We start from the raw sequence: 13,108 nt of genomic DNA on the forward strand, positions 1-13,108 counted from the left end.
AAGAGGAAGCTGATGGTTCTTTGTCTTCTCTCCCTCCATTTGTCATCTGGTAGCAGCTGGCTGATTATTCCTTATTTCTAGTGCCAGTGACCCAGCCTCTTTCTACATGTGCTGCCCGTGCAGATGCAATCCCTCCTCTCCCCTCCTCCTCCTCTTCCTCGTCCCCTCCTCCTTCCCTCCTCCCCCAAGAAAAGGTCTATAAAACCCCAACGTGCTTTTAATGCAATCCAGCTTGGGAGAATGCATAATTGGAGAGCTCCAGAATAATTAGTTTATTATAGTGGGCCTGTAAAAATGAACTTGCATCTCATTTATGAATCATTAGATCCCATATTCTACAAGCCTGATTGTTGTTAATGTCACCAGCATATAATTTAGCATTCTTCATTAAAATACATCCCGATTGAGCATCCCCTGCTCCCGGATTCCAGGCCCGGAGCCTCCAAGGCCTCCCTCCCTTGGTCTGCAGAATCCCTTTCAGAATCCCCACCCCCTCAATCTTGTTTTCACCCCCTCTTGTCTGCCAGATTGCATGGCTCCCATCCACAGGAGGGTCGGGGACCCATTTCTTCGCTTCAGCGACAATCCATTCAGCTTCCTGCTCAGCAGGGGAGAGGAAAGGGGGCAGGGACAGGAAAGAGAGAAGGAAGAAGAGCTGAACTCATGGGGGAGGGCCTCATGGCAGCGGGAGGGAAGGGCCGTGTGGCAGCTGAGTGAAAGAGAACTCTATGCTTCTATTAAAGGGATGAATGAGTTTTAATAGTAATAAAAAAAATAAGAGAAGGAAGGAAGGAAAGAGATGGCAGTGTAGTTTAGAAGGAAGAGGGGTGGATTTGGAGCTAGGGACATGGCTGGGTTCCAGTCCCAGCTCTAAGACTTGCCCAGGAATTGGGCAAGTGACTACTAATACTATCCTCCAACTTCTTGTTCTTCCTTTTCAAAATGATTGGGCTGGACCGGACCAACTGGACAAGATCTATGGTCCTATATCTTTCTAATCTTATAAGTCTATTTTTAGCTTTCCAGGCTTAGTTTCTTCATCTGTAAAATGAAAACTAAATGGTCTGATCTGGGTTATCTCCCAGTTCTAAATCTGAGAACCTAAGTGAAATTTTTATGAGATTGTTACTCAGCTGGATGAGATAAGTAGTGAAGGTATTATTATTCCCATTTCACAGATGGGAACTAACTCATCTAAGAGAAGCGAAAGGACTTATTTAAGTAATTGGCAGAACCCAGATTCAAACTCAGGTCTTCTGACACCAGTCCCAGGGTTCATTTTACGAAATTCCACTGTGGCACAGGGCCAACTCTTAGCCAGTATGAGGTATCAAAGGAGAACTTTTTGGGGGTGAGTAGGTGCTTAACTAATCTTTGCTGGAAGAAGAAATGGAGAGAGAAAGAGAGGAAAGAAAGAAGAAAGGAATAAAGGAAGGGAAGAAAGAAGAGGGAAAGGGAAAAGGAAGGAAACTTGGAAGAAAAGAAGGAAGGAAAGAAAGAAAGAAGGAAGAAAGAAAGAAGAAAGGAATAAAGGAAGGGAAGAAAGAAGAGGGAAAGGGAAAAGGAAGGAAAGAAAGGAAGGAAGAAGGAAGGAAGGAAAGAAAGATACTTGGAAGAAAAGAAGGAAGGAAGGAGAAAAGTAAAGAAGAATACTTGGATGAAAAGAATGAAGGAGGAAAAGGAAAGAAAGGAAGAAAGAAAGAAAGAAGGAAGAAAGAAAGAAAGAAAGAAAGAAGGAGGGAAGGAAGGAAGAAAGAAGAAAGGAAGAAAAGAAGGAGGGAAGGAAGGAAGAAGGAAGGAAAGAAAGAGAGAAGGAGGGAAGAGAGAAAGGTATGAAACAGAACCTTCATTAATGAATTTCCTGCTTGTTTTCCATGCCACAGGCCGGTAATCTTTGTTGCTTTTGGGGGGCTTGTATACACACCCACATCAGCAGAATGAGCTGCCTCCTAGCTTCCCAGCAGTGATCTCCTCAGCTCAACAGCCAGCTCCGACTGAGGAATTTACACAGGAAATGAAATGTGATTTCTCAGGGGCCCGGTGTCCAAACTGATCCACGCTGGGGTTGCAGACGAGCATGTCCCGCACAATGCTCAGCTAGAGATGGCTCTTCAGAATGACAGCCGACAGCCCGATGATTATCTTTTTAATATGGGTCTCAGGGTATCTTTCATTTTCTGAGAAATATTTGCCTGAGTGATGATAACCAAAGGTCGTAATATCATCTGCGGCCTAATCTGGGATGGAGTAGGAATAGAGAAGGCAAGAGGAGAACACAAAATTGGACTTTAAAAATGAAATAAAATAAAAATCAAAGCAAAATAAAGATTTATCGAGAATTGCTGCATGCAAAGCTGATTGCTAGAGGGGCCAGGGCAGAGGATTGTTGTGGGGAAGCATAAGGCCCAGGCTTCATTCTCCCTTAGGGAGCTTATAGGATGATAAGATTTAAAGCTGCAAAGGGCTTTTGAGGCCATCTATTCCATTTGTATTCCTCATTTGACTTAGGAGGAAACTGAGGACTAGAGAAAAATAACTGACATGGGATCTAAAACATAGAGTGGAAATAGTCTTGAATTTGAAGTTGAAGGTCCTGAGTTCAAATTTGAGCTTCTCTACTTATTAATTATTAGTCATCAACTTATTGATTGTTGTTGTTCCGTTGTTTTTCAGTCATGTCTGATTCTCCATGACCCCACTTGGGGTTTTCTTGGCAGAGATATTGGACTGCTTTGCCTTTTCCTTCTCCGGTTCATTGTACAGAACAGGAAACTGAGGCAAATAGGGTGAAGTGACTTACCCAGAATCCCACGGCTAGAAAGTGTCTGAGGCTGGATTTGAACTCGAGAAGATGAGAATTCCTGACTAAACCTGGCGTTGTGTGCCCTATGGTGCCCCCTAGTGCCATTACCAGTGTTACATTGGTTAAATCACCTTCCTCATGTGTAAGATCCCATGTCATTCCTATATTCATCCTATGTGCCCACAAAAGTTCTCATCCTGACTGAGAGTTGATCCTGTAGGATCAGATCCTAGAAGTGAGGAAATATATGTCTGACTCCCTGGTTTTCCAGAGGTTCAGGAAAGTGAGACAACCTCCCCGAAGGTCATATGGATATTAAGCTGTGGAGACAAGATTCAAACTCAAGTCCCAGCATCTGAATCCATTGCTTTCTCCATCCCGATGCACTATTTTCTAGCCTGTGAGGTCAATGAGCCAGGGAAGCGGCGACCCTTCCAAAGGGTCAAAGTTGAGGTCCTGGAGGGAGGGAGTCTAGAGCTGACCTCCAGTGGACATCATTTCAGAAACCGGTCCAGCCCACCCATGAGGGTCCAGCACACTTATCTCTACAGCTGCCATCATGGGATCCTGCTGTGGCAACACCATATCCTGAAGGGAAATACACTCGAGGTTCTGCCCTCTTCAGGAAAGGAGAAAGCAGAATGGATGGTTGTGGGATAAACAGGGGGAGCCATTGGGCTGTCTTAGTCTGTTATCCAGGAGAATCCCTCCCACCCCAAACACCTACCTCCTTTCACTTAAAGCTCCGTAATAAATATAATTTTAAATGCAAGGCAGCACCGGGGACAGGCAGAGAAAGGCATACATTACCCTCACAGCTCTTGAACCCTCATTTATAAGACAGATTAAATTTGGCTCCAGACTGGGGAGGGATTGACTACATATTTAAGGAAATGACTCACCTTCCCCATTAGCGCCGATTAGAATGTGGCAGTAGGAGCATCGGGCATCCCCCTGTTGCCATGTGTTGTTAGGAGAACAATTACTTCCCTCCTGGGTAAAAAATCATATTGAGAGGCTAATGTGGATGCGATGGTAAAGAGCTGGAATCGGGGCAGGTGCACCTTGGCTGGGGGCATGGCTGAATATATTCATTTAATCCACTATTATTACGCTGTAAGAAATGATGGGCAGGACAAATTCAGAGAAACACAGGAACACGTATGGATTTGTGGAGGAGGAGGAGGAAAACAGACTAGAGAAAAATATACAGAATGACCCCAAAAATATATATTTTTTAAAGAGAGAAAGCTCTAAAAGAGCATAGAATCTAAATGAATAGAATGGTAGATTTTGATTCCAATGAGTTGAGGGAGAAATAGTTTTTTTTTCCATTTTAGTAGAGAAGTGGTGGAAGATGTGTACAGAATGTTGCATAGAGTCTCAGGAATGAAAAATGTGTCCACTTGTTTTCCTTGTTTAGAAGGGAAGTTTTGCTGGAGGTGGATTTGAGGAAGTTACTCTAATTCTAAATATATTGGTTTTCTTATGTTGGGCCTTCATCCATCTTGGTTGGCTCTCGGCCAGGGCCCTCCATAGGTTCCCCACAAGAGGCTCATTCAGTGTATTTGAAGCTTTTCCCAATTTCTCTCAACATCCTGAGGATAATGTTCCAATGGAACACTGAATTCCTGTCATCTCTCATCCACGCCATGTATCCAGGTCATCTTTTCCTACACTATATTTCCTTTTTGCTGAGGCAATTAGGGTTAAGTGACTTACCCAGGGTCACAACTAGGAAGTGTTAAGTGTCTGAGACCAGATTGGAACTCAGGTCCTCCTGACTTTAGGGTTGGTGCTCATCCACTGCGCCACCTTACACTATATTTCTTCCCTCATATCTTTCCCTTCTGTTCTTCTGAGGATCTTCCCATTCATTATGTGCCTTAGCCCATTCACGCCACCCATGAGGCTCTCTGTTGCCCTCTGTGTGGTACTTATTGAGACTGTTCTACTTCATATCTTGGTACTAATGATGTAGAAAAAACCCAACACTCTCAAAAAACAAGGAAAAAACCCAACAAGAAAGACAAACCAACCCCAAACTCCAATCCCTGAAGCATCAACAGAACATTGTCAAGATAAAATGAAAGATGCCATGGCCCAGATTTTGCTGACACCAGGGCAAAGATCTCACCGGGCTGCAAGAAGCTCATTGGCCCCTTCTCCGGCATACATCCCTCTATTTGTCTGCACGTAAAACAGAGGCTTGCCCTCGTTTGTTGAGTGGAAGTTCTGCCCCCTCCAAACCTGAGAAAATGTAATAAGGATTCACAGTTCAGAGGTTAAGAGAGAATTGATCTGTTCACTTTCACCAATCCCCCACTTTGCTGCTCTGATCCCTAAAGGATAAATCTCCTTTTTAGATAAATCCAGATTGCTTGTCCAATAGATTAGTTTCTTGGCCTCCCTCTGTTGAGCCGTACTTGGCCGTAACCTGGCAGTTCTCCTGTAACTCCCAGGAAGTAATTTGTAACATCTGAGGTTAATTCACTAAACAAGGCATCGGCCTTTCTCTCAGGGATAGGTTAAGACAGGGCGGAAAAAAGGCCAGATTGTTCTTAGAGGAAATTCCTAGGGGCGCCTCCCCAGCAGGTATACCATGCCCTGCTGCAATAAATAATAAGCGTTCTGACATTTATATGGCACCTTCTAGTTTCTGAGTGTTTTGTCGTCCATGAGCTCATTTGAATCTTACTTATAACCTGGGAGGCAACCAGAAAGATGGCTTTGATCTCTTCTGAATTTATAGGGAAACTAAGGCACAGAGATATTCGATTCAATCCAATTTATCTCATTTAAGGAATTCCAATTAGGGGCTTGCTCTGAGCCTGGAGAAATACCCCAGCCTTGCAGTCAGGAGCACCCATGTTTAAGTCATCCCTTTGATCCCATTTTTTTCCTGTGCAAACCATTTCTCTACGTCCCAGGCAAAATGCTAAGATAGCAATAATTCTCAGAGCAGGGGCCCATCTATATTGGTACCAATCCACAAGAATGTTTCTGCGTACTGGGGATTTTTTTTTTAAATGCTTGCCCTCGAGGAGATTCCATTTTTAATGAGAAAGCTTCATAAATCTATAAATATGAGATAAATCCAGAATAGACAGAGTGCAGTCTTAGAGCAGAAGGTGATAGTAACTTAGGAAGTGGGGCTGGAATTTCCCCTCAAAGAGTCCCCTCAGAGGACCCCCTTACATTCTTAAAAACTACTGAAGAGGGCCCCTAAAACTTTCATTTATGCTGGTTATAGCTATTGCTATTTACAGTGTCGGAAACAAAGTGATAAATTTAAAAATATTTATTAATTCATTTAAAAATAGTGATTAATCCATTACCAGTTAATGTGAACAAGTGCATTTGCATGAAAAATGATTAAATTTTATAAAACAAAGAGAATTGAGAGAAGCGTTATTGTTTTAGATATTTTTGTAAATCTTTTAAATGGCTTTTCAAAAATTAAAAAAAGGCATTTTCGTAGCTGCCTCTGCATTCAATCTGTTGTGATATGTTGTTTTGGTTGAAGAAAATTGACCTCACGGAGCTATACAGTTGGAAGAAGGAGGAGTCTTTTCATAGGCAACTGATGTTCTAGTATTGTTATGAAAATAGTTTTAATTTGGCAGAACCCCGAAAGAGTCTTAGAGATCTCCAGTGACCCGTGGGTCACTGCCCTATACCATAGAAGTCATATTTCCAATATCCCCACAAAGTATCAGAAATTGAGGATACCGAGATAAAAATGAAATCGATAAATGGATTCGTTCTTCCCCTTAAGGAGTTTATATTGCCTGGGGTTGGGATGGGAGGAGTACATAGTAACAATGATAAAATAATTTAGGGGTTTATCAAGGGGTTTATCAAGGAGAGCACTGACAACTACAAACATTAGGAAATAGATTAGGAAAAAAAAACTAACCCAATAACATTCATTAAAAGCTTCCTGTGTGCCAAGGACTGTAACAAGAACTAGAGATACAAATGGGAAAGTGAAACCATCCCTGTCCTTCATGAGGGGGACAAAACCAAAAGAAGGTGTAGTTGTGGATGGATGGCAAGGGCTAGGAGTCCTTAGGGAGAAAGGAAAGGCCTCTTGCAGGATGTGAAGATTAAGGTAAATCTTGAAAGGAGTTGGGAATGGTTCTTTCCTCTGACGCTACTTTATTTTATATATATCCACGGGCAACTAGACGGCCTCGTTTGTACAGTATTGGACATTGGAGTCATTAAAACTTGAATTTCTATCCTCCTCAAACTATATTACTGTGTGACTCTATGCCTTGGTTTTCTCAACGATAAAATAGGAATAATAATAGTACCAGCCTCCCAATGTTTTTGTAGATGTAAAAGGAGATAGTGTGTACATAATAGAAGTATCTTAAATCCCTCAATCTCAATTAATATAACTGACAAAATGCTCTATACTCAATATGTTTCTGGGGTGAGATTACTTTAGAAAGTCAATCACTTTTAAAGTAATTAAATTGGATATAACTAACTTTCTTTATTTCTTTGAATTCTTCCCATTTGTCACAGGGTCATACATTTAGGCTAGGTGATACCATAGTGCATAGAATGCTGGGACTGGAGTCAAGACTCAGCTTCCTGAATTCAAATCCAGTCTCGGACACTGTCTAGCTGTGTGATCCTACACAAGCCACTTAATCCAGTTTACCTCAGTTTCCTCATCTGTCAAATGAGCTGGAGAAGGAAATGTGTATTTTTGTCAAGAAAAACACAAATGGGCCCATGAAGAGTCAATTACAACTGAAACAATTGAACATCACATACATTAAGGGGTGGAAAACATCTTAGTGGTCATCAAGTCTAGCACATTTTACAGGTGAGGAAACTAAGGCACGGGGAAGTTAAGCTAGGTGGTATAGAGAATAGAGTGCCAGGTCTGGAGTCAGGAAGACCTGAACCTCAAACACAAAACAGCCATATGACAAGTCAACCCCTGTCTATCTCAGGTGTAAAATGAATATAATAATAATAATACCCATTTTGCAGGGTTTCTGCGAGATTCAAATGAAACCATATTTGTTAAAAACAATACCAAAAAATAATTAGAACAGTGCCTGACACACAGTAGGTGCTTAATAAAGATTATTTCCTTCCTTCTTACTGTACACAAATAATCCATTATATTATTCATGTACCATAGTCTAAACCATTCCCATTGGCTGAACTCCACTCTACAAATCCCAACATTTTGTTTCAATGCTCAGCACAATGCCTTTAGATTTTGTATCTTTCTCTCCTTGCCCGTGAGCTGTCCTTGTCCTATACCATTAAGGAGCCATCGAAGGGTACTTTTAATCCGGGTCTTTCTGATCCCAATGCTGTGCAGCAGAGACCATTTGGTAACTACGGGAGTATTTAGTGCTAAGACCTCATTGGGCTGTTCCATCTACAGGTTGAAGACATCTTAGCTTCATTAACCCTTTAACTTCAGGTCCTGTGGCTGCCCTGAATACTACATTGGACTTTTGGTTTGACAAAGGACCATGTTCCTGCCTTGACCAGTTCCTACCTGAGCCAGTCTCCCAATTCATTTTCCTACCCTTCCTACGGTGCTTGATATTTTGTATATCTTTGGATGGTACTTTGTTGGCACTGATGACTAGCTAGCCAAGACCTCATGATTGAAAAGCCTGCCTTTATAAGAGTTATTTTGTTTATGTTTACATAATAATAGCAACTGGGTAACAAAGGGATTGAGACACTTACTATCTCTACCTTCCCTAAGAGATCCCTCTCAGATTCGGACCCATACATATTCTTAGATCAGGCTTTTATCCTTGAGTAGCCTGGTCTCCAAAAAGAGTGGTAAGAGTTTTCTTGCCTGTAACCTGGTTCTCTGGGGGGAAATCACTTAAAGCTCATATCTAAAATGGTACACAATGATACAAAACTTGAACTTCTAGCCTCCTCACACAGCCTCTAGCTGTGTGATTCCCTATGCCTCAGTTTTCTCAACATAAAATGGGAATAATAATAGTACCTGCCTCCTATTGTTTCTGTGGATGTAAAAAGAGATAATGTGTACATAGGAGAAGAATCTTATATAAGTATATTATACTCTCTCTATATACATAAGTATATATAATATAAGTATATTATATATACATATATGTATATATTATATATAGAATATCCCAAGTATAGGATAACTATTTATTTCCTTTATTTACCCTCCCCCACAAAACTAGGTGCAATTAATCAAATAATATAAACAAATTATATACAAAAATATAAACATCAGCAATAACAATTCCTGTTGTTATCACCAAAGAAGCTGGAGTCTAATGGGGATTGTATCACATGGAGCATGCGTAGGAACGGATCTTTGTAGACTTCCATGGCAATTTTCTGGGACACATACAACTCAATGTCCAAAGAGTTCGATGCTTTGGGATGACAGAGAGATCCCTTAACTGATTAATGAGGAAGAAGAGTCACTGATTCAAATGAATCTTTAAAAAAGAGTGACTCTCTTCTCAGTCTTTTTCTTCTTGTTTGTTGAACATAGCAGGAGTTCTAGAGAATCTTGCTTTGAAAACACACACACACACACGCACACACACACACACACACACACACAACGTTTGTACATAGTCATGTTGTGAAAGAAGAAACAGACCAACCCCTCTCCCCCACACCAAAAATACTAAAGTGAAAATATAATCCTTTGATCTGTATTCAGACTCTATCAGTTCTTTTTCCAGTGGTGGATAGCATTTTTCATCCTGAATCCTTTGGAATTAATCTTGGATCATTGCGTTGCTGAGAATAACTAAGTCATTAATAGCTGATTGCCGCACAATGGTGCTGTTACTGTGTACGATGTTCTCCTGGTCCTTCTCACTTTGCATCAGTTCAGGCAAATCTTTCTAGTTTCTGAAATCTACATGTAGAACTTCTCACTTAAAGGCTTCGATTAGAGTCTTTCACTAACTCAGACTGTATGGTAACTTTGATCACATAGCAGCTAATGCACATGTCTTGCCTGGGTAAGGCCTGTATATATGTGTGCACACATACATGTGCACACACACGTATGACATACACACAGGAACACAAATCTGTGTTTCTCTATACATATATATACACACACATACACACATACATATACATATATACACATATACACACACATACATATACGCAGTGCATATACACCCATACATATACATATATGCATATATACATGCAGTACATATATACACACATACACATACATATACACAGTGCATATACACCCATACATATATGCATATATACACACAGTACATGTATACACATATACATATATATACAATGCACATACACACACACTACACATATACGCACATGTATACATATATACATATGCATGTGCAACGCATATATACAGACTACATATATGCACACACATACATATATACATATACACATACACAGTGCATATACACACATATACACATGCATATACATACACACATACACAGTACATATATACACACATACATATACATATATACACATACACACATATACACAGTGCATATATACACATATACACATACAGATACACACATACACAGTACATATATACATACATACATATACACAGTACATATACACACATACACATACATGTATACATATATACATATAGTACACATATACACACATACACACATACACACATACACATAAATATATACATGAATACACACAATGCACATACATACATACACACATATACATACACATACTACACACACACACACACACACACCTGTATGTGTGTGTATTTGAGCAGTAATTCTGAGATGGCCATTTCTAGCTTTGGAGGTATCTTTGTGAATTTGAGTGATCCAGCGATCTGGGACCTTTCAGTCACATCCCCGTAAATAACTCTAGACCTTTTAGAAAAGGATGAGGATTAGCAGGCAGATGTCTTGTGAGAGACTGGGGCCCTTTAGGGAATTGTTGGGACAGCATAAAGACAAAATGAGATGGAAATTGCTTATTCAGCAGTCCGGCAAATTGATTCATGTTTATTTAAACCTCAGTCTCTCAGGAAAGCATAAAGGTAGTTATGTTACTAATATTGCTTTCTAAGAACATGTGAGAGTTATGCATATTAAATATTTTTTTTAGAGAGAAAATAAATAGCTGTCAAATACATAACTGACATTATATCCCGGGTATCTTTCCACTCTTTTCCCTTTTGGGAGACCCTTGGCAAGAGGTGAACTTAAGCTTCAGGGAACCTTTCCTAATGGACTGGTGCAGCCATGAAAAGCATCCAAAATTATGAAGAGACTAACTCCTCTCTTTGGAACAGGGGCCCTTAAAATGTGTGCGTAACAAGGATCTTGTTGTAAAGTTCAGTACAGAACATGGACTCTTATTCAGAAGAATTATTTTTAAATTCATAATATAAACCACCTAGGATTACAAAGAAAAACCAATTCTATTGAAATAAAGATGTATTTTTTTCTTATCCTTGTTCGTGGATACCCTGAAATCTATCATTTCCCCTCTCCCTGTGGGGATTAGAACCCTTGTTGCTTTAGAGGTCAGCCTCTCCTCTCACACTGAACCTCATCTGAGTGAAGTGGTCTAGATTTGAGAGGGGCCCATGAAGAGAGAGACAGAGACAGAGAGCAGAGACAGAGATAGAGGAAGAGATACACACACAGAGAAAAAGAAAGGCAGGGATATAGAAACAAGAGAGACACAAGAGAGACAGAGAGAAAGAAAGTGCCAATCTCCTTGCCCCATCATTGTTGTTATTATTATTATTATTTATTATTATGTTTAATAGTATTTACCAAGTGAAGGCCTCATGGAGTAGTAATAATACAAGTGTTATCACTGATGGGGAAACTGGAACTCTAGCAAATGAAAATACTTTCCCAAAGTAATGGACTTTGGTTTCTGTAGACATTGAGTTTATTGGCTTTCCTGAGGCAGATATGATACTGCCTACTTTTATCTTCCATGGATGTCTGATTGGTGACTATTTGTATTATCCTTAGATGTCCCATTTCATTCTCAGTACCAGCATTTATTTAGATTGTAAGTTCTTCAAGGACAAAGACTATTTTTTTCTTTTTTGTGTGTCCTCAGAACTTAGCACAGTGTCTGACACATAGTAGGTACTTAATAAATGTTTGTTGATTGATGGGTTGATCCCTGTTTTTTCTTTTTCTTTAAACTCGAGTCCTGTCTTATAACTTATCAGATCTTTGAGTTTGGGGGATGTTCTTCTTTTCTAGTTGAGGTGCCCCATCAAGGGCTCCCCACCTGCCACTGCCCATAATTTAAAGTGGCAGTGCTTACCAGAGTTCATTTTCAACAATTCCACTGTATTCTGGGAAAATGTGGACCAGGTGCTAAATACCTAGCTCTTTTCAAAGCATGAGGCAGGTCCCTTTAGTGGTACTGAACTTTATCTAAATTATTCATTTGGGGTGATAAAATGCCATGTTAAAATGACATCCTTCCCTTACTTTGTAAGTGTCAATATTTAATGTATTCTGAATGCCCACCCAGCGCCATTAAATATTTTAACTTTAACACTGTGGGAACATCAAATGAAATATGGAATCCTCTCCTATCATCTTCTTTTCTCTTCTCTCCTCTCTTCTCCTCTTCTTTCCTCTTATCTTCTCTCCTGTCTTTCCCTCTTCTTTTCTCTTCTTTCTTTTCCTCTTCTTTCCTTTTTTCTTTTCTTCTCCCTCTCCTCTCTTCTTTCTTCTCCTTTTCTCTCCTCTCCTCTCTTTCCCCCTCCTCTCTTCTCCTTTCTTGTTCTGCTTCTTCCCCTCCTCTCCTTTCTCTTCTCTCTTTTTTCTCTGAGGAAGATGGGACCAGAGGGCAGGTGTCTTAAAAGTTCTGCTTTTATTTTCCCCAATACATTATTTGAAATCCCATGAGCCATTTCGTTTGTGTGTATAAATGACTTCAACTCATCGAAGTCTTGTAGAATCTTCAATTAAAGACACTGGATTGTCTCCAAAGTTTCCAATTCCCCACTGGCTCAGGCAAAGCGTGATAACGACTTCTTGCTAATATAGCCATAAAGCTGTTATTTGCATAAGTAATACGAAGCTAATGTGTGGATGAAATGAAACTTTAAAATGAAATATTGTTAAAACAAAACGGTTAATGAATGTGGACACTTTCCTGAACAGGTACATCTGACAGCTGGTAGGAACAGATACGTTTAATTGGCCGAGTCGAGGCAAAATCAATATTGAACATGGGGGAAGGAGGTGGAAGGGTTTGGCCAAACACTCGTTGCCGTGC

This window comes from Antechinus flavipes, chromosome 4, assembly GCF_016432865.1.
Source record: "Antechinus flavipes isolate AdamAnt ecotype Samford, QLD, Australia chromosome 4, AdamAnt_v2, whole genome shotgun sequence".
In the NCBI taxonomy this organism is placed as follows: Eukaryota; Metazoa; Chordata; class Mammalia; order Dasyuromorphia; family Dasyuridae; genus Antechinus; species Antechinus flavipes.